Below are 26,544 nucleotides of genomic sequence, written 5' to 3'. Positions count from 1 at the left end.
GGATGAGAGTGCCCAAAGAGATTGCCTATGGGCACATCACCCTGAAAGCGCCCAATCTCCTCTGATCTCAGAGGCTAGAAAGGGTCGCACCTTGTTAATACCTGGATGGGAGACCGCCTGGGAATACTAGGTGCTGTAGGCTTCTTTTTATGGTGTTGGCGTTGACTTGTTTTTTGTGTATGTTTCCCAAGGTGACCATCTTGGCGTTTGTCAAGAGGGTTGAGCGTGCCTGAAAAAATGTACTATGGCCGCATCACCCTGAAAGAGCCCAATCTCATTTGATCTCAGAGGCTAAGCAGGGTTGGGACCTGGTTAGTACCTGGATGGAAGACTGCCTGGGATTTCTCGATGCCATAGGCTTTTTTTTTAAGTTATTGGCATTGACTTATTTTTTTTTGCTTGTTTCCCAAGGTGACCATCTTGGCGTTTGTCAAGAGGGTTGAGAGTGCCTGAAGATATTGCCTATGGCCACATCACTCTGAAAGCACTCAATCTCGTCTGATCTTGGAGACTAAGAAGAGTGAGGCCTGGTTAGTACCTGGATGGGAGACCACCTGGGAATACCAGTTATTGTAGGCTTCTTTTTATGTTGTTGGCGTTGATTCGTTTTTTTTTTTTCGCTTGTTTCCCAAGGTGACCATCTTGGCATTTGTCAAGAGGGTTGAGAGTGCCCAAAGAGATCGCTTACAGCAGCAACACCCTGAAAGAGCCCTATCTCTTTTCATCTCTGAGGCTAAGAAGGGTTGGGCCTAGATAGTACCTGGATAGGAGATGGCGTTGGAATACCAGGTGCCGTATTCTTCTTTTTATGTTGTTGACATTGACCTGTTTTTTTTCCGCTTGTATCTCAAGGTGACTATCCTGGCATTTGTCAAGAGGGTTGAGAGTGCCGAAAGAGATTGCCTATGGGCACATAACCCTGAAAGCGCACGATCTCTTCTGATCTCAGAGGCTAAACAGGGTTGGGCCTTGCTAGCACCTGGATTGGAGACAACCTGGGAATACTAGGTGCCGTAGGCTTCTTTTTATGTTGTTGACGTTGACTTGTTTTGTTTTGTTTGTTTACCAAGGTGACCATCTTGGTGTTTGTCAAGAGGGTTGAGAGTGCCTAAAGAGCTCGCCTATGGCCACATAACCCTGAAAGCACCAGATCTCATCTGATCTCAGAGGCTAAACAGGGTCGGGCCTTGTTATTACCCGGATGGGGGACCACCTGGGAATACTAGGTGCTGTAGACTTCTTCTTATGTTGTTGGCGTTGACTTGTTTTTTTTGTTTGTTTCCCAAGGTGACCATCTTGGCGTTTGTCAAGAGGGTTGAAAGTGTCTGAAGAAATTGCCTACGGGCACATCACCCTGAAAGCACTCGATCTCGTTTGATGTTGGAGGCTAAGAAGAGTCGGGCCTTGTTAGTACCTAAATGGGAGACCGCCTGGGAATTCCAGGTGTTGTAGGCTTCTTTTTATGCTGTTGGCGTTGACCTGTTTTTATTTCGCTTGTTTCCCAAGGTGACCATCTTGGTGTTTGTCAAGAGGGTTGTGAGTGCCTGAAGAGATTGCCTATGGCCACATCTCTCTGAAAGCACCCAATCTCGTCTCATCTTGGAGGCTAAGAAGAGTCAGGCCTGGTTAGTACCTGGATGGGAGACCACCTGGAAATACTGTTATTGTAGGCTTCTTTTTATGTTGTTGGCGTTGATTCGTTTGTTTTTTTTCGCTTGTTTCCCAAGGTGACCATCTTGGCATTTGTCAAGAGGCTTGAGAGTGCCCAAAGAGATCGCTTACAGCTGCAACACCCTGAAAGAGCCCTATCTCTTCTCATCTCGGAGGCTAAGAAGGGTTGGGCCTAGTTAGTATCTGGATAGGAGATGGTGTTGGAATACCAGGTGCCGTATTCTTCTCTTTATGTTGTTGACATTTACCTGTTTTTTTTCGCTTGTATCTCAAGGTGACTATCTTGGCATGTGTCAAGAGGGTTGAGAGTGCCCAAAGAGATTGGCTATGGGCACATAACCCCGAAAGCGCCCAATCTCCTCTGATCTCAGAGGCTAAACAGGGTCGGGCCTTCCTAGTACCTGGATTGGAGACCACCTGGGAATACTAGGTGCAGTAGGCTTCTTTTTATGTTGTTGGCGTTGACTTGTTTTTGTTTTGTTTGTTTACCAAGGTGACCATCTTGGTGTTTGTCAAGAGGGTTGGGAGTGCCTATGGCCACATAACCCTGAAAGCACCAGATCTCGTCTGATCTCAGAGGCTAAACAGGGTCTGGGCCTTGTTAATAACCGGATGGGAGGCCACCTGGGAATACTAGGTGCTGTAGACTTCTTCTTATGTTGTTGGCGTTGACTTGTTTTTTTTGTTAGTTTCACAAGGTGACCATCTTGGCGTTAGTCAAGAGGGTTGAGAGTGCCCGAAGAAATGACCTATGGCCACATCACCCTGAAAGAGCCCAATCTCATCTGATCTCAGAGGCTAAGCAGGGTTGGGACCAGTTTAGTACCTGGATGGGAGACCGCCTGGGATTTCCAGATGCCGTAGTCTTCTTTTTATGTTGTTGCCGTTAACCTATTTTTTTCCGCTTGTTCCCAAGGTGACCTTCTTGGCGTTTGTCAAGAGAGTTGAGCATGCCTGAAGATATTGGCTACGGCCACATCACCCTAAATCTGTTCCATCTCATCTTATCTTGGAGGCTAAGCATTGTCGGGCCTGATTTGTAACTGGATGGGAGACCGCCTGGGAATACAAGGTGTCGTAGGCTTCTTTTTTTTTTCAAATATAATTTTTCCTCCAAACAGGGGAAGAGGGTCCCCCGAGTACATAATGCAACAGGGAATTACAGAGCAAAAAGCAGCTGAACAATACTTGATACTGGTATATTTGCAACTGTGAGTCTGCCTTCCATCAATCATAATGATTCGAGGCACGGATAAAGTACTGTACCAAGATCCAGGGTCACACAAACCCCAGGTCCCTCCGGCATAATCCATCCAGAGGGGGGTGTGGGGCCGTCATTGCCAATTTTCCACTTTTTCCAAAAGAGGGGGTGAGAGATAGGGGAGGAAGGCATAAAAGAGAAGGGGTGAAAGATCAGGAAAGGGGAAAATGGGACGAGACACGATGGCAGCCACTGCCCAAGGGGCCAGTCAAGGAAAGCTCAGAGCACTAAGGCGATAGCAGGCGACATCCTTCGAGTGAGAATATAAAGGTATTCCAGATGTCCCAGGTTTGTTTAAAAAATTCTTGTTTACCTTGTGATGTGAGGATCAAGTCCTCCATTTTTTTAATGTCCTCTATTTTCCTAAGCCAGTGAGTAATGAAAGGGGGGACATTTTTTCCAATAGAGAGGGATGCAGGATTTCACCGCATGTATCACATGCTGTAAAATTGATTTTTTGTACTTCTTAATGGGAATCTGTGAATGGTGCAAGAGAAAGAATGCAGCCTCTTCCGGGATGGAGAAGTCTGTGAATTTTTGTGTTATGCATCGGATCTCTGTCCAGAAGTCCACCAAGCTGGGGCAGGACCAAAAAATGTGGAGCAACGTGCCCTCTTCTTCTCCACACCTCCAGCATATGTTCGAGGAAGAGGGGAAACATTTAAGCAGCTTTGATGGTGTCAAATACCACCTGGTGAGAAGTTTAAAATTTGTCTCCTGTATCTTCGTGCACAGCGAGGTTTTGAGAGCCAAAGTGATAATGCGTTGTCTCTGTGCTGGGGAAAACGAGCAATTAAGGTCCTTTTCCCAGTTGGACAGACAGGTTAAGTGTGGGTGATCTGTTTGAGAGAGAATGTGGGCCAAAGGGCCTTCATTCCTGCACAGAGTCTCAAACTCCGTCTGAGGGCGGGCGAAAGTTTGAGGATTGGAGATGGAATGGAGAAAATTATGTCGTTGCGCCGCTCTCCAAAAAGGCAGTTGAAAAAGCCCTGTCGGATCTCTTAGGGTTGAGAAAGAAGGCCATTTTCCATCAATGACGAATTTAGACGCATGGTCTAGGTTGGAATTTCTAAGTGGGTCCCCGGTTCAAAGTTCGGATGGCCACGTATAGGGAATAAGGGGGAAGTCAAAGACGTGAGTGTGTTTTGGGCAGCGATCAGGTGACTGACTTTCAACGAAGCCCCTATAGTGGGATGTGACGTCAATTCTGTGGGTAAATCCTTATAGCACCACATGGTGCTTCTTAGCGGAATTCCGGAGTGAGATTGTTGTAGTTGCACCCAGAGCTTAGAAAGTTTGTTTCGATGCCAGTCCAATACACGCCCCAGATGGGAGGCCAGGTAGTAGCGTCGCAAGTCAGGGAGCACCAACCCTCCCTGTTGTTTAGACAATGTCAGCTGTGACCGCTTAAGTCTGGGATTTTTGTGGGCCCAGTTAAATTGAGTGAGCAGGGATTGAGCTTGCTTAAAAAATGGGACTGGAATCTGGATCGGGAGAGCTTGGAAAAGATAGGTGAACCAGGAATGGAGGCCAGAATGCCACCCGTGAAGCAAACTGCGGATCTTACTGACAAGGGGTGGGAGGAAGTTCAACATAAACGTACGCGCGATGTCCGGTGGAATGTAAGTACCTAAGTACTTAAGGGCTGTATGGGTCCATTTAAAATGAAAATTGGACTGCAAGTCTAGTAACGTTTGCGGGGGGACTGCAACCCCCATGGCCTCTGATTTCAAGAAGTATCCCGTATATCTGGAATTCCCGAAGGAGATTTGGCAAGGAAACTCTGGGATTCGTCAGCAAAAACAGCATGTCATACGCGTAGGCAGATATCTTGCACTCAATAGTACCCGTTATGTCTGAGTTTTGTCGAATTGTGGAGAGAAAGGGTTCCAATGACAGTGCGAATAATAGGGTTGACAGGGGGCAAACCTGTCTGGTCCCATTCCCGATGTCAAGGGGAGATGAGAGCACCCCATTCGCTTTGACTTGAGTTGAAGGGCGTATATCTTACTTATCCATGCCAGCATCCATTCACTCAGACCTATATGGCGAAGGACCGAGAACATGAATGTCCATTTGACCCGATCAAAAGCCTTCTCGGCATCAGTACTCACGAAAAGACAAGGGGTCCCAGATGACTTTACTTTATGGACCAGGGTAAGCACCTTAATGGTGTTGTCCCTATCTTCCCTGGTGGGAATAAAACCTAACTGGTCAATCTGTATAAGGGACTGCAAGTGCTGTGCCAATCACGTGGCGAGGATTTTAGAGAATAGTTTTAGGACCGAATTTAGGAGGGAAATGGGTCTGTAGCTCCCACATAGGCCTGGGTCTTTGCCCACCTTAGGTATCAACGAGATGTGGGCTCTAAGGGTATCCTCAGGAAAATCCCCATTCGAGCTCAGAGTATTAAATAAATTCACCAAGCGTGGGCCGAGAATAGGGAGAAAGGTCTTATAGTATTGTGCGGTATATCCGTCAGGGCCCGGAGGCTTACCCACCTTCGGAGGTCCCACAGCCGTCTGGACTTCTTCCAGTGTAATCGGGTCCTCCAAGTACTCCCGTGATTCCGATGAGAGGGTTGGTAGACCAGAAACGGTTACATATCTGTCTATATTGTCCTGTCCAGACCCTGAATCGAACAGGTTGTAGAGATCAGAGTAAAATTTTTCAAAGACTTCGGCTATTTGGGTTGGGGTAGAGGCCCTCTGGCTATTCTCATCTCTCAACTGTGTTATGTAAGAGGCAGATTTCAACTCCTTTACCGACCTGGCTAAGATTTTTCCGCATTTGTCCCCTGACTCCTACGTCAGTTTACGACAAAACTGGAGTGCCGCTTTCGCTTTATAATGGAGTAGGTCAGTTATCTGGGTACGGAGTGTCCCCAATTCAATCTCTAAGGTCCGTGAGGGGGCATGTTTTGTGTTTCACTTCCACAGAGGCAAGTTCACGAAACAGATTAGCAAGCTGTTCCTTCCGTGTTCGTTTGATGTGCGCCCCATGCCTGATAAGTACCCTGCGGAATACTGACTTATGAGCCTCCCAAATTATCCCCAGGTCGCAGTCCTGCGTTTAGTTTTCTTGGAAATAAAAGTCCAATTCCCTGGTCACATCTGCTAAAACTTCCGGTATCTGGAGGAGGCTCTCATTAAGGTGCCAGAATAGAGACCTAGGTGAGGGGTTCCTAGAGAGGGTGTAGGAAAGGGCTACAGGAGCGTGGTCGGACCAAGTAATATGGTCGATGGAGGAAGAGCTCACCAAGTGCAGTTGGTCATGTGGAATCAAGAAGAAGTCTATCCTTAAGTATGATTTGTGAGGGGAAGAGCAAAAAGAGTAGTCCCTTTCCCTGGAGTGTTGCAGACGCCAGACATCAACTAATTGGACATTCAGTAAACACTTAGTAATCCGCTTTCTAGAGGAAATGAGGAGCGAGGAGCAAGAGGCAGAAGTGTCAACCGATGGCGAAAGGGGACATTAAAGTCCCCACCTAATATCAACTGGCCCTCCCGAAAGTCATATAATCTGTGCAGGGTAGTTCTGAGGAACATGTCTTGGTGATCATTGGGAGCATACACAGTGGCAAATGTAAAAAGGAGCTCTCCAATGTGGCCCCTAAGAAAAAGATATCAACCCCCAGGGTCCACCAGAGAATCCTGGAGAACCCAGGGGAGCCTGCTAGAGATCAGAATGGAGAATCCCTTGGTCTTAGAGGAGTGGTTTAGTAGAGTGGTAGACCTTAGGGAAGGATCTCGACTGTAGAAAGGGAAGGCTAGTATTTTTAAAATGTGTTTCTTGTATAAAGGCCACATCAGTACAGGAAGTCTTCAGTTCTCACAGGAGGATCCACCGTTTTTCAGGGGAGTTCAGTCCCTTAACGTTTAGAGAGGTGACCTTGACTGAGTCTGCCATCGCTCCTCGGGGAGGGGGAGGTGGACGTCAGAGAAAAGCAAAGAAAGTTGAACCAAGGTAGGTATTGGGTAGGTAATGGATGTCGGGAACTAAGGGGTAGAAAGGAAGGGCAAATGAAAGGAAAGGTAAGGGGAAAAAGAGGCCGGGCAGCTCAACCCCAGGAGGAGAGAGAAATTAAGGGTTGTCTGCACTCAACAGTACAGGAAGGGTATACTAAAACAGCACAATTATGCTATAGCGCTTACCAGATGTACACTATGTTTAAAGCGCCATCCTAATTGGGTTGGTGGGTAGACAGGTCGGAGAGGGAGCCCCCGTATCCCAGTCCCCCCAGTCCTTGCAGTGGTAAATGTCACGTCTGATAACGGTATGCAAATAAAAGACAATCAGTAACATCATAGAACCAAAAAACAATAGTATAATCAAAACCGAGGTAGAGCATATAACTATCAGCACTGAGGGGTCTCCTCGGCTCGCCCTAAATGTAGGCATGCATGAGGGAGCCCGTCACAACAGAAAAGGCATCACAGAATGGGATCCACCACCCCCCGTCCCATACCCCAAAAGTACACATGCAGCCCCCGAACAAATGCATTTCTCCCTTTGGCAGATTGTCCTCTCTTTACCCCCTCTCCCCCGTCCACGCCCCAGGGGAAAAGGGGGAGGGAAGGGGGGGAAAAGGGAGGAAGGGGCGAAAGGGGGAGGGAAATGGGGGAGGGAAGGGAAGGGAAGGGGGGAAGGGGGGACAAACATACGGAAATGTCAAGTCCTTTAGCGCACTCACACCAGCAGCCACCCGGACCCCAGAAATTTCAACTCCTCCCCTCCATGGTCACCACATCAAGATGAAAGAGGAGCAGCCCTGGTCGGTGCATGGAAAATCTGGCAGGCAAGGGGTTGGGGCCACCATCCCTCCATCCAATGGGAGACTTCACCCTAGCAGCAGTCCTGGGGCCCGCCAATTAGTGTCTCTCCTGCATCGCCATCGGGGGCTGTGTAGAGCATCCAGAGGGAGGCTGGGACCGCCCAAACAGTAAGGGGTAAATCCTCCAGGGGGGTCCAGAGTCAAACTGGAGGGAAGCAGTGTCTCGTACCAATAGGCTCAATAAATAAGTCATCCAGGGTGTCCCCGAAAGCTGCAGAAGGCAATGTCGGCAAAGAGTAGGTGGGGGCCAGGGGGGGGGACGAGGGGCGCAACCAGGGGGAGGGGAAACATATGCGGTAATGTCAAGCCCTTCCAGTACAGCGCACTAGGTATCACTCAGACCCCCCAAAGTGCAACTCCCCCCTCTAAGGTCAAGATTCCAGAAGGGAAGATGAGCCGCCCTGGTCTGTACATGAAAAAACCTGCTGCCAAGGGGTTGGGGCCATCATCCCTTCCTCCAATGGGAGATGCCACCGGCATGACAGCCCCATGTCCTGTCAAGTGGTGCCCCTCCGACAATGTCGTCGGGGTATATGTGGAGCATCCAGGGGGAGGCAGGGACCACCCAAACAGTGAGGGGTAAAGCCTCCTCCAGGAGGATAGCGCTGTCTTGTACAGTTAGTTAATTAGACAAGTCATCCAGTATGTTACTGTGAGCAGCAGAAGGAAAGGTCGGTAAGGATTATGAATGGGTGGGGGCCAGGGAGTGCATAAAACTGCCACCAGATGACCGGGGCAGAGAGGGAAAGGGGATGAAAGTCAGATCTGGTAGGTGGGGGGTGAGGAGTGTCCCTCATATTACTCACGTCTGCCATCCCTTGAAGCTGAGCGCTCTGCATGCCCAGGACGTTCTTCTGTATAATCTAGCCTATCTGTATACATTAGCCTGTCTTTTGTACACATTAGCCTCTCTGTATCAACTAGTCGGTCCTCTGTATACACTAGTCCGTCTGTATACACTAGACAGGCTTGGTTACACAGATAGTGTATACAGACGTACTAGTGTATACAGAGGACCGGCTAGTATATACAGACAGGTTTGTGTATACAGATAGGCTAGATTATACAGAAGAACATCCTGGGTATGCAGAGATGGAGGCTAGGGTATACAGAGAGAGAGAGGCTAGAGTATGTTAGTGTATACAGACGGACTAGTGTATACAGAAGACTGGCTAGTTTATATAGAGAGGCTAATGTGTGCAAAAGAAAGGCTAGTGTATACAAATAGGCTAGATTATAGAGAAGAACGTCCTGGGTATGCAGAGATGGAGGCTAGGGTATACAGAGAGAGAGGCTGGGTTACACAGAGAGGCTGGTTTATGCAGACTTGCTAGTGTATACAGAGGCTTGGGTATACAGAGAGCTAATGTATAAAGAGAAGCTAGTGTATACAAAAGACATCCAAGGGTATACAGAGAGGCTTGTGAATGCAGAAGACGGGCTAGTTTGTACAGAGAGGCTAAAGTGTACAAAACACAGGCTAGTGTATATAGATAGGCTAGATTAAACAGAAGAACGTCCTGGGTATGCAGAGATGGAGGCTAAGGTATACACAGAGAGAGGCTAGAGTATGCATACTTGCTAGTGTATACAGACGGACTAGTGTATACAGAAGACCTTGCTAGTTTATACAGAGAGGCTAATGTGTACAAAAGACAGGCTAGTGTATACAAATAGGCTAGATTATAGATAAGAACGTCCTGGGTATGCAGAGATGGAGGCTAGGGTATACACAGAGAGAGGCTGGGTTACACAAAGGCTAGTGTATGCAGACTTGCTAGTGTATACAGACGGACTAGTGTAGAGAGATAATGTATAAAGAGATGCTAGTGTATACAAAAGATGCTCGTGCATAAAGAGTGCATACAGAGGAACGGCTACAGAGAGGCTAATTTGTACAAAAGACAGGCTAGTGTATACAGATAGGCTAGATTATACAGAAAAACGTCCTGGGTATGCAGATATGGAGGCTAGAGAGAGGCTGAGTTACACAGACTTGCTAGTGTATACAGACGGAATAGTGTATACAGAAGATCGGCTAGTTTATACAGAGAGGCTAATGTGTACACAAGACAGGAAGATTATATAGAAGAACGTCCTGGGTATGTAGAGATGGAGGCTAGGTTAAACAGAGGTAGAGGCTGTTTTACACAGAGAGGCTAGTGTATGCAGACTTGCTAGAGTATACAGACAGACTAGTGTATACAGAGAGGCTCTTTTATACAAAGAGACTAGGGAAAACAGAGAGGCTAGTGTACAGAGAAAAGCTGGCAGTGAGGCTGGGGTATAAAGAGAAGCTAGGTTATACAGTAGACAGGCTAGTTTATATAAACGACAAAATTGGGTAAACAGAATACAGGCTGGGGTATAATGAGAGGCAAGATTATACAGAGAGGCCTGGGTATACCGAGAGACTAGGTGTATAAAAGACAAGCTAGGGTATACATAAGACCGCCTGGGGTATACAGTGAGGCTATTATAATTGGAATGAGGCTGGGGTAATAAGATTGGCTCGGGTATACGGCGAGGTACACCCCAGAAAAGAAACAGAAAACAGAAAAGTCAAACAAGGTAATACAGATAGGCTAATGTTATTCCCCTGAGCCTAGTGTATGCAGAAGAATGGCTAGTGTATACAGAGAGGCTAGTGTGTACAGATAGGCTAGTGTATACAGAAGACAGTTTGGGGAATTCAGTGAGGCTAGTGTATGCAGAGAGGCTGGGACACCGAGACTATTGTAAAAAGAAGGCAGGCTAGTGTATATAGATTATGGGCACGGAGAGATTAATGTATACAGAAAGGCTAGCGTGTAAAGAAGACATGAATTTAATTTTTGCTACTGCAACTACTTCTGAATCATGTAAAGCGTTACAGTGCTTTTTTCATTCCTTGGTGCGGTTAAAAGTTCAGTGGTTTGTTGTCAGTGGTGATATCAATGTGACAGTTAATGTGGAGAACTACAAATATACAAAATAGAACAAAAGAGTGCTAAGTTTATTTTGTTAAGTCATTGACTGATAGTCGTTAAGTAATTGGCCGTTATTGGTTATTGCAGTTCATTGTTTTTTTTGTTCTGGTAGCACTGAGAAGATATTAGATCAGTGATATACACATCTCGTTTACTATTGCAGAGATACCGGCTAATATCTTAATATGTGCTGCGTGTAAGGTAGAAATAAGATGGTTTTGTGTGAGTAAGTCATCCAGTGTGTTCCTGTGAGCAGCGTAAGGAAAGGTCGGTAAGGATTATGAATGGGTGGGGGCCAGGGAGTCCATAAAACTGCCACCAGATGACCGGGGCAGAGAGGGAAAGGGGATGAAAGACAGATCTGGTAGGTGGGTGGGGGGGTGAGGGGTGTCCCTCATATTACTCACGTCGGCCATCCCTTGAAGCTGAGCGCTCTGCATACCCAGGACGTTCTTCTGTATAATCTAGCCTATCTGTATACATTAGCCTGTCTTTTGTACACATTAGCCTCTCTGTATCAACTAGCCGGCCCTCTGTATACTCTAGTCCGTCTGTATACACTAGAGAGGCTTGGTTACACAGACGGCTAAAAAAGGGTTTAAGAGGCTTGTGAATGCAGAATACGGGCTAGTTTATACAGAGGCTAAAGTGTACAAAACACAGGCTAGTGTATACACTAGCTCTGTATACCTTAGCCTCCATCTCTGCATACCCAGGACGTTCTTCTGTATTAATCTAGCCAGATAAATACAGAAGAACGTCCTGGGTATGCAGAGATGGAGGCTAAGGTATACAGAGAGAGAGAGGCTAGAGTACGCATACTTGCTAGTGTATACAGACGGACTAGTGTATACAGAAGACCTTTCTAGTTTATACAGAGAGGCTAATGTGTACAAAAGACAGGCTAGTGTATACAAACAGGCTAGATGATAGATAAGAACGTGCTGGGTATGCAGAGATGGAGCCTAGGGTATACAGAGAGGCTAGTGTATGCAGACTTGCTAGTGTATACAGACGGACTACTGTATACAGTAGACCAGCTAGTTTATACAGGGAGGCTAATGTTTACAGAAAACCGGCTAGTGTATACAGATAGGATAGATAATAGAGCCTAGTGTATACAGAAGAATGGCTAGTGTATACAGAGAGGCTAATGTGTACAGATAGGCTTGTGTATACAGAAGACAGTCTGGGGAATTCAGTGAGGCTATTGTAGGCTGGGACACCGAGACTATTGTAAAAAGAAGGCGATTATGGGCACGGAGAGATTAATGTATACAGAAAGGCTAGCGTGTAAAGAAGACATGAATTTATTTTTTGCTAATGCAACTACTTCTGAATCATGTAAAGCGTTACAGTGCTTTTTTCATTCCTTGGTGCTGTTAAAAGTTCAGTGGTGTGTTGTCAGTGGTGATATCAATGTGACAGTTAATGTGGAGAACTACAAATATACAAAATAGAGCAAAAGAGTGCTAAGTTTATTTTGTTAAGTCATTGACTGATAGACGTTAAGTAATTGGCCATTATGGCTTTGGCAGTTAATTGTTGTTTTTGTTCTGGTAGCACTGAGAAGATATTAGATGAGTGATATACACATCTCGTTTACTATTGCAGAGATACCGGCTAATATCTTAATATGTGCGGCGTGTAAGGTAGAAATAAGATGGTTTTGTGTGAGTTGGTTTACTAGGATTTAGAGATAGTAATGTGTTTATTCTAATAATAAATATAGCAAAATTACTCAGATTTTACTCAGACCAAGATGATCACTTTGGGAAACAAGCGAAAAAAACAGGTCAACACCAACAACATAAAAATAAGCCTGCGGCATCTGAAAAACCCAGGTGGTCTCCCATCCAGGTACAAACCAGGCCCAACCCTGCTTAGCCTCTGAGACCAAACGAGATTGGGTGCTTTCAGGGTGTTGTGCTCGTAGGCAATTTCTTTGTGCACTCTCCGCCCTCTTGACACATGCCAAGATGGTCACTAGTGTATACAGATAGGCTAGATTATACAGAAGAACGTCCTGGGTATGCAGAGATGGAGGCTAGGGTATACAGAGAGAGAGGCTAGAGTATCCATAGTGTATGCTAGTGTATACAGGCGGACTAGTGTATACAGAAAACCGGTTAGTTTATACAGAGAGGCAAATGTGTACAAAAGACAGGCTAGTGTATACAGATAAGCTAGATTATACAGATAGGCTAGATTATACAGAAGAACGTGCTGGGTATGCAGAGATGGAGGCTAAGGTATACAGAGAGAGAGGCTAGAGTACGCATACTTGCTAGTGTATACAGATGGACTAGTGTATACAGAGGACCGGCTAGTTTATACAGAGAGGCTAATGTGTACAGAAGAACGGCTAGTGTATACACATAGGCTAGATTATAGAGAAGAACGTCCTGGGTATGCAGAGATGGAGGCTAAGGTATACAGAGAGAGAAGTTGGGTTACAAAGAGAGGCTAGTGTATGCAGACTTGCTAGTGTATACCGCTGGACTAGTGTATACAGAGAGGCTTGGGTATACAGAGAGCTAATGTATAAAGAGATGCTAGTGTATACAAAAGACAACCAAGAATAGACAGTGAGGCTCGTGTATACAGAAGACCGGCTACAGAGAAGCTTATTTGTACAAAAGACAGGCTAGTGTATACAGATAGGCTAGATTATACAGAGGAAGGTCCTGGGTATGCAGAGATGGAGGCTAGGGAATCCAGAGAGAGACTGTGTTACACAGAGAGGCTAGAGTATGCAGAAGACAGGCTATTTTTTTTTTACAGATAGGCTTACACTGTACACAGAGAGATTAATGTATACAGAAAAGCTAGCGTGTAAAGAAGACAGGACTTTATTTTTTGCTAATGCAACTGCTTCTGAAACATGTAAAGTGCTTTTTTCATATTTTGGTGCTGTTAAAAAGTGGTGTGTTGTCAGTGGTGATATCAATGTGACAGTTAATGTGGAGAACTACAACTATACAAAATAGAGCAAAAGAGTGCTAAGTTTATTTTGTTAAGTCATTGACTGATAGACGTTAAGTAATTGGCCGTTATTGGTTTGGCAGTACATGGTTTATTTTGATGTAAGATAGTTTTATTCTCTACTTATAGCCGATTTTTAGACGACTTTATTATTAGCATTATTATCATTATTCGCATTATTCATATATATTATGCAGAGTAAGTATTGCAGTGAGACGATATTGCTTTTGAAAGATTTGTATTATTATACATCGCATTGTTAGCAGACCAATAGGACAATTTACATGGCTTAATATTGCAAAGCGTAATTTATCAGGAAAGAGATCCAAAGCGTTAGTTGCAGTAGCTTCATAAAACTGAGAAATCGTTGCATTACTCTAAATTTAAAAGTTGTTCCGGTAGCACTGAAAAGACGATATTAGATGAGTGATCTACACATTTCGTTTACTATTGCAGAGAGATACCGGCTAAATGTTAATATGTTAATATGTGCTGCGTGTAAGGTAGAAATTAGACGGTTTAGTGTGAGCTGGTTTACCAGGATTTAGAGATAGTAATCTGTTTATACTAATAATAAATATAGCAAAATAACTCTAAAATTAATATTGAGACAGCATATACAGGTCGGGTTTAAGTGGAAATACACGAAATAACAGCAACGATAGCGAGGTTTTTATCAAAGAGGTTCATTACGTGTCTTTAATCATGTAGTGTATACCCCACATATACATGAGGATGAGAAAGGATAAAAACTGTCAGAGGATGACATGGCAAAAAGACAAACTGCATTAGAAATGTGAATGTGAATTAGAGATGAAATGTCAATCCCCATTGGTTACTTACAGGTAACCATTAACCCAGTTAACACGGCTACGTACAGCAAAGCGTGAGCTAAGTAGCTAAATATTACTTAATATTAGAGATTAAGTATTGCAGTTGAAAAGAGATCGGAAGCGTTAGTTGCTTCAAAATGACTGAGAAATCATTTCATTACTCTAAATATAAAAGTTATCCCGGTAGCACTGAGTGGACTGATATTAGATGAGTGATTGTTGTAGTATAAATTCCGTTTCCTATAGCAGAGAGAATAGCAATTAAACTGTTCACATCGGTAGCATTGTATTACTCGTAATATGTGCAGCGTGTAAAGAAGTAATAAGATGGTATTGTATTATCCTAAAATTAGCAGAATACGTAATAAAGGTGAGTAGGTAACCTGGATTTACACATAGTAAACACTATAATCGAATTTAGCAAAATTAGAAAGGATAATATTGAGACAGTATATAAAGGGTCGAGTTTAAGTGGAAATATACCAAATATCTAGCTTACCTTTACATTGTTCAATAGAGCGTTGCAAAAGTGATACCAAGGCAGAATGTCGGTATAGCAATTAGATGAGATGATTGCTGTAATCATGAAATATCAGCAACGACGTGACTAGGTTTCTATCGTTTTTCAGGATACTTGCGTGTCTTTAAGGATGAGAAAGTATAATAACTGGAAAAGTATGACATGGCAAAGAGACAAATTGCATTAGAGGTGTGAGATAGACACGAAATGTCAATCCCTATTGTATACTAACATTAATACATTAATACAGTTAACGCGGCTACATACCGCAAAGTGTGAGCTGTCAGCTAAAGGGATTACAGTATTTAAGAGTAAATTGTTGTAGCTTGAAAATTCCAACGTGTAAATCGTTCCATAAATTTTGTTACGCACGAAGACGGCTTACACTGACTGTTTTCCGTTTCTACTGGTTATCGGCATAATGTAACAGTAACCCTGAACATTAATAGTGATAGACATTAGGATGTATGCTTGATGGGAATGTAAAATAGTTGCATGTGTTATTAAATGTAATCAAACTTTATTGCTACCCTTTGCTACTGCAACCACTCAAGTAAACCGTCCCACCTCTTTTCTCACATTTTGCTGCTGTTAAAAAATTTGTTGCCAGCGTTATGTGTTATGTGTTACAAATGGTTATTAGTGTGACAGTTTATGTGGAGAACTAATACACAAAATAGTGACTCTATAGTGACTCTATAGTGAAAGAGAATCCTACTTGCATTACTCTTAATGTGCAGTGTGTAAAAGGTTTTAAAAAGATGGTTTTGTGTGTATTATCCTTTAACCTAAAATTAGCTGTAGTGTATACAGAACTGGGTAGTGTATACAGAGAGTCTAAGTGGGTACAGAAGACAGGCTGGTGTATACAGAGGTGCTAGTTTATACAGAGAGACTATTGCTCTATTTTGCATATTTGTAATTCTCCACATAAACTGTCACATTGATATAACCACTGGCCACACACCATTCTGACTTATTTTGCTTTATTTATTATTAGAAATACTATCTCAAAATCCGGTTAAATCTATTCACTTCGATGAGGTCTAATTGTACGGTAATGCAAAATGTTCACAAAACCATCCATTTGCTACCAGACATGCTGCACATACTAGGAGTAAAGTAAATATCGCTCGCTAAACAGTTTTAGTATCTCTGACATGAACGTAGTATCTCTCTGCACTAGGATTGTAATAATAATAATAGGATTGTGTAATGCAAAGATCAACTAGTCTAGCATAAGGTTTCTCAATGGTACCGACATATCCTTCAAATTTAGACTAACGAAACTATTTTCGGCCATTCTCAAGCTAAGCTTTCAATCTCTTACCGTTGAAACAGCGATACTTCCTCCCTGCAACATTAAGCCATTTAAAGTCCTTTTGGTCGCCTATATTATACAACTCTCTGAAAAGCATATTTATAGAGAATAAAACTAGTCTTACATCTTAATAAAACAGTTTTATTGCTCCACCAGTATCAGCTGTCATGACATAAGCAAATAAACGTATTTATTTCACTGTTTGACTCTCTTTTCTATATTACTTCTTCTTCTCCACCCTAACTGTCACAGTAAAAACGCAGTGACAAAACATTCCTTTTTACCGCAGCAAAATGTGAGAAAGGCAGTGTAAGCCGTCTTTCTGCCATATGCTTCAGAAAATTAGTGTGCCGTTTTTAAATCCATATCAATGCCCCATACTAATGTAAACCATCTTACAATTTTAACATTTACTGATAGCAATTACTGATATTACATTACGATTATACCATCTGATAAATTTACGATTTACTCAACGATTTACTCAACGATTTAAACTTTCTTCTGTATGCTGTAGTCTTCTATATATACCAGCTTCTCTGTACACCCTTGCATCTCTGTAAACACTGTGTAAACTAGCCAGTCTTATGTATACACTGTATACACTAAACTCTCTGAGTACACAGTATAAAGAGAGGATAGGGCATACAGAAGAAAGCCTAGTGTATACAGAACACAGGCTAGTACCCTGAGCCTGGGTGAGAGAGGATGAGGAGCATTAGGAGGGCTTGGTCTTCCACATCCAAGTGTTCGGCATGATGTGGCTCAACACATCCAGCTGCCGAAAATAAGGACAAGCGTGGGAGGCACACAACACCCACTGTAACAGTGCTAGGTTCCTGTATTACAGAAACAGAACACCAGCAATAAGGGGTATCTTCAGGTTTATACTGTGCAGGAGGCACACAACACCCACTCTAACTTCTGCACTGCATATGCCTGTATTTCAGAAATTGAAAACCAGTAATAAACGGTAGCTTCAGGTGTGTACTGTGCAGGAGGCACATAACACCCACTGTAACAGTGCTAGGTTCCCAAGCAGTAAAGACACTGTCCCTGCCTATCGTCCTCTTTCCCTGACCGCCGCAACACACTATACAAGGCCGCCGTGCTAGCGGCCTTATATAGTGTGGGGTGTGTACTAAACCCCCCTGAGCTATAACTGGCCACAGGAATCCTGCCTGTGGTCAATTGTGGCTCTCCTCTCAGAGGATGTCACATCTGTTCTTATTATATAGAACTTATTATGCTCCTCGTACACTTTTTCAATTTGGCCGAACGGCCGGACGCAAGTTGCCCCCGGTGTTCCTACATGGGGGGAGACATGATGCACATGTTTTGGAGATGCCCGAAGTTGATCCGCTACTGGACGGAGATCAGAGGAACCATTGATCGGGTGTTTGGAACCTCCACCAGGATGGAGGTGAAGTATTGTCTCCTGGGATTAGTTGAAGGAGTTGGAAACCCGGGAAGCAGCCAGATGGCAGTTCTGAGATGCCTATTTCAGGCAAGGAAACTGATTGCCCAACCCTGCTTAGCCTCCAATGTTGGCAATGACTTGTTTTTTTTTCGCTTGTTTCCCAAGATGACCATGTTGGCATTTGTCAAGATGGTTGAGAGTGCCCAAAGAGATCGCCTACGGCCCCATCACCTTGAAAGTGCCCGATCTTGTTTGATCTCGGTGGCTAAGCATTGTCGGGCCTGATTAGTAACTGGATGGAAGACCGACTGGGAATACCAGGTGCCGTATGCTTATTTCTTGATCATACATCACGGGACACAGGAGCTTCATTACATAGTGGGTGTCACCTCTGGTGATTGGACATTGGTTAACCCCCAATTAAGGAGAATTCCTCCACTATATAACCCCTCCCATATGGGAGGCACCTCAGTTTTTTCACCAGTGTCTCTGGTGGTGGGTCATGTAAAACATGTGCTATGAAGAGAGCTCTGTGCATGTCCCTGCGGGGGCCTAATGGCTACAACAAACCGGATCCATATCTCGGGCCGATATTTTGACTCCCAAAATGATATGGTACCCGGTCCTCGTCATCCGAAGAAACAAGGTTTTGCCAGTAAGTCCTCTCCTATTGGAAGACTGGGCTCTGGGAAAACCAGACTTGGTGTACTATTTACATAGTGGCACGAAAAAACCCTGAAGGATTCTACAACTCTGCCCGCCGTGATGGGTGAAGGCTGGAATCTGTCTGTTTTCAGCAATTCCTGCGGCGAGGACAGGTAAGGGAAGTTAATCCTATATAAATTATATTATGGATTTCTTCATTGAGTAGTTGTATGTCTTACCTGGTTTCCACCACTAGAGGGAGTAAGAGCAGCCTGATGCATACTTACATGCCTTTCAGATACACACGCTCAGTGAAGCCTGGTTCTCCCAGATGATTCCCGTCTCCACTGCAATCTCGGCCACAATGAAGGTAATACAGGGGTCCCACGTAGTCTGGGGGTTCCACGCAGCTCCGATGCCAATTCCCTTCCCCCCTGGATACTGGCGGTCCTCGTGCATGCGCGCTGAGCGCGCTCCCGTGCTAATAGTGGAGGGGGAGTGTGGTTGCGAGCCGTGCACGTCGGTGTGCACGGTGCTGTACTGCGCAGGCACCAGGTGGCAGTTTTAAAAAGCCCAGAGCATCAGGGGGCTGTAAGTGAAGACACAGGAGCTGTGGGCAGTAAGCATCCCAAGGGATTGGATCCAGGCAAACCTAAGACACCTACTCAGCATCAGGTTGTGCAGTTTAAGCATATATATTTATTGTGAGACTTTAAGCACAACAGTGATTGCACTTTGTACTAGCTCTGCTTTGTAGCTTAGGACTATGTCTCCTCGTAAGAGGGTCTCAGGGGGATGTAACAAGGGCACTGGTAAGTCACCGCCTAGGTCTAGGGGGTCTAAAAATGCCTGTAGTTTACCATCCCCCCCTGCAAGACTGGAGCCAGCCTCACAGGATGAGTCAGTGCCCCTGTCAGGTTTTGCAGCCTCTCCTAATTTTTCAGCCCCGATATACGTCACTGAGCACTCCCTTAGGGCTACATTGGAGGGTTTTGAAGGGAGAATCATGAATTTTATTTCAGCTTCCCTGAAAGATAGCAGGAAAAGGGGTAGATCCCCTCCCTCTGCTGAGATTCCTCTTTCAGATGACACTTCTGACAATGAGGAGAGATCCCTATCTTGGGACAGGGATCTTGAGCAGTCGGATGAATCAGAGGAAGAGGAGAGAGTCCCCTCCTCCCAGGCGCTCAGAAAACAGGTGCAGTATTATACTGAATTGGTGCGTACCACATTCAGAATGCCTGCTGCTGAGATCGCTAAGTCCTCTGTTTCTTCCCTGGGAGTCAGGAAAATCCCACAGACTGCCTTTTCCTTTCCAATTCATCCCTTAATGGATAAATTGTTGTATGAGGATTGGGGACATCCCGATAAACTGTTTGCTCCTCCTAAAAGGTTTTCTATGCTTTATCCTCTGGAGGAAAGTTTCACCAAGAAATGGGGGGGTCCCATCTGTCGATGCGGCTGTTTCTTGCGTGAATAGAAACCTGACCTGTCCTTTGGATAATGCTCAGGTATTTAAAGATCCAACTGATAAGAAGCTGGAAACATTATTAAAAGCCTCCCTTTCCATGACTGGCGCTGTAGTGCAACCTACAGTCGCAGCTGTGGGGTTGTTTCAGTTCCTCAAGGAACAGGTTAAGCAGTTGCTTGGCCTCCTTCCCAGTAAGGAAGTGGAGAATTATGCAGAAATACCTCAAATTCTGTGTTTCATGATTGATGCGATTTTGGATTCTGTCCAACAAGCATCTCGTTTGTCTCTCCTGTTGGTACACATGCGAAGGGCCCTATGGCTAAAGAATTGGGCAGCTGAGCTATCATGCAAGAAGCTTTTGATTGGGTTCCCGTTTAAAGGGGAACGTTTGTTTGGAGAAGAATTAGACAAATTCGTCCAAAAAATGTCAGGGGGTAAATCTACTCTCCTTCCAGTCAAAAGGAGCAATCGTCCATCATTTAGGCGTTCTCTCTCTCCCGGAGGATCAACCCCCCTCTACAGGAAAGGCTCAAGGCCGGGCCCAGGGGCAGAAGAAATCCTGGGGGCGAAAGCCTGCCAAGCAGAGCCCAAAAGCTTCCTTGTGAAGGGGCATCCCCGCTCAGCCGAGTGGGGGGAAGGCTCCTGCAGTTTGCGGAAGCCTGGCGGGAAGAGATCTGCGACAAGTGGGTGGTCTCTTCGGTATCTCTGGGCTACAAGCTGGAGTTTCAGGAGATTTCACCTTCTCGCTTTTTAAGGTCAAGGATCCCCAGGGACCCAGTAAAGCAAAGACCGCTATTTCTGGCCTTAGATCACTTACTATCCCAGGGGGTGATAGTAGAAGTGGACCCAAAAGAACAGGGTTCAGGGTTTTACTCAAATCTCTTCACCGTTCCAAAGCCGAATGGAAGTTTCAGACCTATCCTGGATCTGAAGGATCTGAACCGGTTTTTACGCATCCGGTCCTTCCGAATGCAGTCAATTCGCACTGTGGTCTCCTCCCTGCAAGGGGGAGAGTTTATGGCATCAATAGACATCAAGGATGCATATCTCCATGTGCCAATTTTTCCCGCACACCAAAAGTATCTAAGGTTCGCGGTAGAGCGGCGCCATTTTCAATTTGTGGCCTTGCCGTTCGGGCTCACTACGGCCCCTCAAGTCTTCACAAAGATTCTGGACCCTCTCTTGGCAAACCTAAGAGCTCAGGGTATAGCCGTCATGGCTTATCTAGACGATTTGCTTCTCATAGAGAAAACAGTAGCGTTCCTGAACCACAGTGTTACCAGAACGCTAGAACATCTGGAACACGTAGGTTGGATTATAAACCTAGAAAAGTCGTCCCTACAGCCTGCTACCAGGTTGGAATACCAATATCGATACCGCTCAGGGCAAGGTGTTTCTACCAAGGCCAAAAGCCTTGGTCATTGGGGATCTGGTGCGCCTAATTCTGGGCAGAAGATCTTCCCCCATTCGGTTGTGCATGAGACTGTTAGGGAAAATGGTCGCCTCCTTCGAGGCCATTCCATTCGCCCAGTTCCACTGAAGGCCTCTGCAAAGATGCATCCTTGCGGCTTGGAACAGGAAGCCCCAATCCTTGGATATTCCTATGCGTCTATCCCCAGGGACACGCAAGAGTCTCGCCTGGTGGTTACAAACTGAGAATTTGCTGAAAGGCAAAACTTTTCTTCCTCTTCCATGGAAGATTATTACGACAGATGCCAGCCTGACAGGCTGGGGAGCAGTGTTGGAGGAGACGTGCTCGCAGGGCAAATGGTCTGCGATCGAGAAGCTATTGCCCATAAATGTCTTGGAGATGGTCTTTCAGACTACGGGGTTCAGTCTGACAATGCCACAGCAGTGACCTATATCAATCACCACGGTGGCACCATGAGTCTGGTTGCGCAAAAAGAGGTGAATTGCATACTTGTCTGGGCAGAAAGGCATGTTCCATACCTTTCTGCAGTCTTCATTCCAGGAGTGGAAAATTGGCAGGTGGATTTTCTGAGCCGCCAGCAGTTGTGCCCAGGAGAATGGGCTCTGCACCCCAACGTGTTTTGGAACATATGTCGCAGGTGGGGTACTCCAGACTTAGATCTGTTTGTGTCCAGGTTCAATAGAAAACTAGACAAATTCGTGTCAAGGACAAGAGATACACTCGCTCAGGGGTCGGATGCTCTGACAGTTCCCTGGGATCAGTACAATTTGATTTATGCCTTTCCTCCGTGCCCGCTTCTGACGCGGTTCCTGGGAAGAGTCAAGAGGGAGACAAAGTCGGTTCTTTTGGTAGCCCCGGCTTGGCCCAGGTGACTGTGGTACGCAGAGATCATGAAGTTGGCTGTAGGCAGGCCGTGGATCCTCCCTCTCTGGCCAGATCTGCTCTCACAGGGTCCAATTTACCATCCTGCTTTACACAGTTTGAATTTGACGGTTTGGCTGCTGAGACCCACATTCTGAGAGACTGCAGATTTCGGCCTTGTCAGTGTTTTTTCAGAAGCCACTTGCATCGCATTCCCTGGTGCAGGCTTTCATCCAGGGGGCTATGCGGATAAGGCCGCCAGTCAAACCTCCGGTATGCCCATGGGTTCTGAATTTGGTTCTCTCAGCTTTGCAGGGGCAACCTTTGCAACCTCCGCATCAGGCTTCGTTAGTTCTTTTGACTAAAAAAATTGGTTTTCTTGGTAGCCATATCCACGACTAGAAGAGTGTCAGAACTAGCAGCTCTCTCCAGCAAAGAACCGTATCTAATTATTCATAAGGACCGGGTGGTAATGTGTCCCAACAGGTCCTTTCTGCCTAAGGTGGTTTCAGGATTCCATTTGAATCAAGATGTAATCCTACCATCCATTTTTCCGGACCCACAGTCCGCAGAAGAAGAATCTTTGCACAGTTTGCATGTGGTAAGGGCAATCAGTATCTATCTTCAGGCAACTGCTCAGATAAGGAAAACTGATTGCTTATTTATTTTGCCGGAAGGCCCTAGGAAGGGCCAGGCGGCATCAAAATCCACTCTCTCAAGGTGGATTAGACAGATTCTTTCTCAGGCCTATAGTGTTAAAGGGAAGATCCCTCTTTTTCAAGTGAAAGCGCACTCAACTAGGGCTGTAAGTGCTTCTTGGGCAGTGCATCACCAGGCCTCCCTGGTTAAGATCTGTAAGGCTGCAACTTGGTCATCAGTCCACACGTTCAACAGATTCTATCAGGTGGATGTCAGAGGGCAAGAGGCTATCGCCTTTGGGCGCAGTGTACTGCAGGCTGCAGTTTAGGTCCTCCGGGCCTTGACGGTCTATATATTATGATCTGTGTTTCCCTCCCCTCAATCTGAGCAATGCTTTGGGACATCCCACTGTGTAATGAAGCTCTTGTGTCCCGTGATGTATGATCAAGAAAATAGGATTTTTATATACAGCTTACCTGTAAAATCCTTTTCTTGAGAGTACATCACGGGACACAGGGCTCCCGCCCCTCTTGGGTTTTACGTGGTTTCCTATTGCTTTGCTACAAAACTGAGGTGCCTCCCATATGGGAGGGGTTATATAGGGGAGGAATTCTCCTTAATTGGGGGTTAACCAGTGTCCAATCACCAGAGGTGCCTATATAACCCACTATGTAATGAAGCTCCTGTGTCCCGTGATGTACTCTCAAGAAAATTATTTTACATGTAAGCTGTATATAAAAATCCTGTTTTTTATGTTGTTGGCGTTGACCTGTTTTTTTTCCGCTTGTTTCCCAAGATGACCATCTTGGCGTTTGTCAAGAGGGCTGAGAGAGCCCAAAGAAATCTCCTATGGCCACATCACCCTGAAAGCGCCCGATCTCATCTGATCTCAGAGGCTAAGCAGGGTCCTGCCTGGATAGTACCTAATTACAGGTGCCGTAGGAATCTTTTTATATTGTTGGCTTTGACCTGTTTTTTTTTTTGCTTGTTTCCCAAGGTGACCATTTTAGCATCTGTCAAGAGTTTTGAGTATGTCCCGAAGCGTTCGCCTAAGGCCACATCACCCTAAAAGCGCCCGATCTCAGAGGCTAAGCAGGGTCAGGGTCTGTTTGGAGACCGCCAGGGTCTATGTTGTTGGCGTTGACCTGTTTTTGCATCAGACTTCGTTAGTTCTTTTGACTAAAAAAATTGGTTTTCTTGGTAGCCATATCCACGACTAGAAGAGTGTCAGAACTAGCAGCTCTCTCCAGCAAAGAACCGTATCTAATTATTCATAAGGACCGGGTGGTAATGCGTCCCAACAGGTCCTTTCTGCCTAAGGTGGTTTCAGGATTCCATTTGAATCAAGATGTAATCCTACCATCCTTTTTTCTGAACCCACAGTCCGCAGAAGAAGAATCTTTGCACACTTTGGATGTGGTAAGGGCAATCAGTATCTATCTTCATTGCTTATTTATTTTGCCGGAAGGCCCTAGGAAGGGTGAGGTGGCATCAAAATCCACTCTCTCAAGGTGGATTAGACAGATTATTTCTCAGGACTATAGTGTTAAAGGGAAGATCCCTCCTTTTCAAGTGAAAGCGCACTCAACTAGGGCTGTAAGTACTTCTTGGGCAGTGCATCACCAGGCCTCCCTGGCTCAGATCTGTAAGGCTGCAACTTGGTCATCAGTCCACACATTCACCAGATTCTATCAGGTGGATGTCAGAGGGCAAGAGGATATCGCCTTTGGGCGCAGTGTACTGCAGGCTGCAGTTTAGGTCCTCTGGTCCTTGGCGATCTATATATTATGATCCCCTCAATCTGAGCATTGCTTTGGGACATCCCACTATGTAATGAAGCTCCTGTGTCCCGTGATGTATGATCAAGAACTCTCAACCCTCTTGACAAACGCCAAGATAGTCATCTTGGGAAACAAGCGAGAAAAAACAGGTCAACGCCAACAACATAAAAAATAGGATTTTTATATACAGCTTACCTGTAAAATCCTTTTCTTGAGAGTACATCACGGGACACAGAGCTCCCACCCCTCTTGGATTTTACGTGGTTTCCTATTGCTTTGCTACAAAACTGAGGTGCCTCCCATATGGGAGGGGTTATATAGGGGAGGAATTCTCCTTAATTGGGGGTTAACCAGTGTCCAATCACCAGAGGTGCCTATATAACCCACTATGTAATGAAGCTCCTGTGTCCCGTGATGTACTCTCAAGAAAAGGATTTTACAGGTAAGCTGTATAAAAAAAACTATTTTTTATGTTGTTGGCGTTGACCTGTTTTTTTTCCGCTTGTTTCCCAAGATGACTATCTTGGCGTTTGTCAAGAGGGTTGAGAGTGCCCAAAGAAAGTGCCTACGGCCAAATCACCCGTAAAGTGCCCAATCTTCTCTGATCTCGGAGGCTAAGCATTGTCAGGCCTGATTAGTAACTGGATGGGAGACCGACTGGGAATACCAGGTGTCGTAGGCTTCTTTTTATGTTGTTGGCGTTGACATGGTTTTTTTTTTCCACTTGTTTCCCAAGGTGACCATCTTGGCATTTGTCAAGAGGGCTGAGAGAGCCCAAAGAAATCTCCTACGGCCACTTCACCCTGAAAGCACCCGATCTCATTTGATCTCAGAGGCTAAGCAGGGTCCAGCCTGGATAGTAACTAATTACAGGTGCCATAGGAATCTTTTTATATTGTTGGCGTTGACCTGTTTTTTTTTCGCTTGTTTCCCAAGGTGACCATTTTAGCATCTGTCAAGAGTTTTGAGTATGTCCCGAAGCTGTCGCCTAAGGCCACATCACCCTGAAAGCGCCCGATCTCAGAGTCTAAGCAGGGTTAGGGTCAGATGGGAGACCGCCAGGGTCTATGTTATTGGCTTTGACCTGTTTTTTTTTCACTTGTTTCCCAAGATGACTATCTTGGCTTTTGTCAAGAGGGTTGAGAGTGTCTGAATAGAACACCTATGGCCACATCACCCTGAAAGCGCACAATCTCATCTGATCTCGGAGGCCTAGCAGTGTACGGCCTGGTTAATACCTGTATGGGAGACCATCTGTGAATACCAGGTGCCGTAGGCTTCTTTTTATGTTGTGGGCGTTGACCTGTTTATTTTCGCTTGTTTCCCAAGGTGTCCATCTTGGTGTTTAAAAAGAGGGTTGAGAGTGCCCAAAGAGATCACCTATGGCCCCATCACCCTGAAAGCACCCGATCTCGTCTGATCTCGGAGGCTAAGCAGTGTCGGGCCTGGTTAGTACCAGGATGGGAGAACGTCTGGGAATAACAGGTGCCGTAGGCTTCTTTTTATGTTGTTGGCCTTGACCTGTTTTTTTTTTCACTTGTTTCCCAAGGTGACCATCTTGGCATTTGTGAAGAGGGTTGAGAGTGCCCGAAGAGATCACCTATGGCCCCTCTCAGAGGCTAAACAGTGTCGGGCCTGGTTAGTACCTCAATGGGTGACCACCTGGGAATAACAGGTGCCATAGGCTTCTTTTTATGTTGTTGAATTTGACCTGGTTTTTTTTTTCACTTTTTTCCCAAGGTGACTATCTTGGTGTTTGTCAAGAGGGTTGAGAGTGCCCGAAGAGATCACCTATGGCCACATAACCCTGAAAGCACCCTATCTCTTCTGATCTCGGAGGCTAAGAAGGGTTGGGCCTAGTTAGTATTTGAATGGGAGACGGCCTTGGAATACCAGGTGCC

General features: G+C 45.3%; 6 pseudogenes; all 6 read left to right on the top strand.

The window, feature by feature from the left end:
* Positions 1-460: 460 nt before the first annotated feature.
* LOC143945823 (5S ribosomal RNA) lies at positions 461-579 on the top strand (annotated as a pseudogene).
* A 540-nt stretch (positions 580-1,119) lies between these two features.
* On the top strand, positions 1,120-1,238 carry LOC143957218 (5S ribosomal RNA; annotated as a pseudogene).
* Positions 1,239-1,336: 98 nt separating this feature from the next.
* LOC143952024 (5S ribosomal RNA) lies at positions 1,337-1,455 on the top strand (annotated as a pseudogene).
* A 745-nt stretch (positions 1,456-2,200) lies between these two features.
* Positions 2,201-2,320, top strand: LOC143952201 (5S ribosomal RNA; annotated as a pseudogene).
* Positions 2,321-18,028: 15,708 nt separating this feature from the next.
* Positions 18,029-18,147, top strand: LOC143951560 (5S ribosomal RNA; annotated as a pseudogene).
* Positions 18,148-26,021: 7,874 nt separating this feature from the next.
* On the top strand, positions 26,022-26,140 carry LOC143951273 (5S ribosomal RNA; annotated as a pseudogene).
* Positions 26,141-26,544: the final 404 nt, after the last annotated feature.

Source organism: Lithobates pipiens, unplaced genomic scaffold (assembly GCF_037356315.1).
Source record: "Lithobates pipiens isolate NorthernLeopardFrog02 unplaced genomic scaffold, aLitPip1_a1.2 Scaffold_10, whole genome shotgun sequence".
Lineage (NCBI taxonomy): Eukaryota > Metazoa > Chordata > Amphibia > Anura > Ranidae > Lithobates > Lithobates pipiens.
Note: the sequence above shows the minus strand (reverse complement) of the source record. Positions and strands in the feature narration are given on the sequence as shown.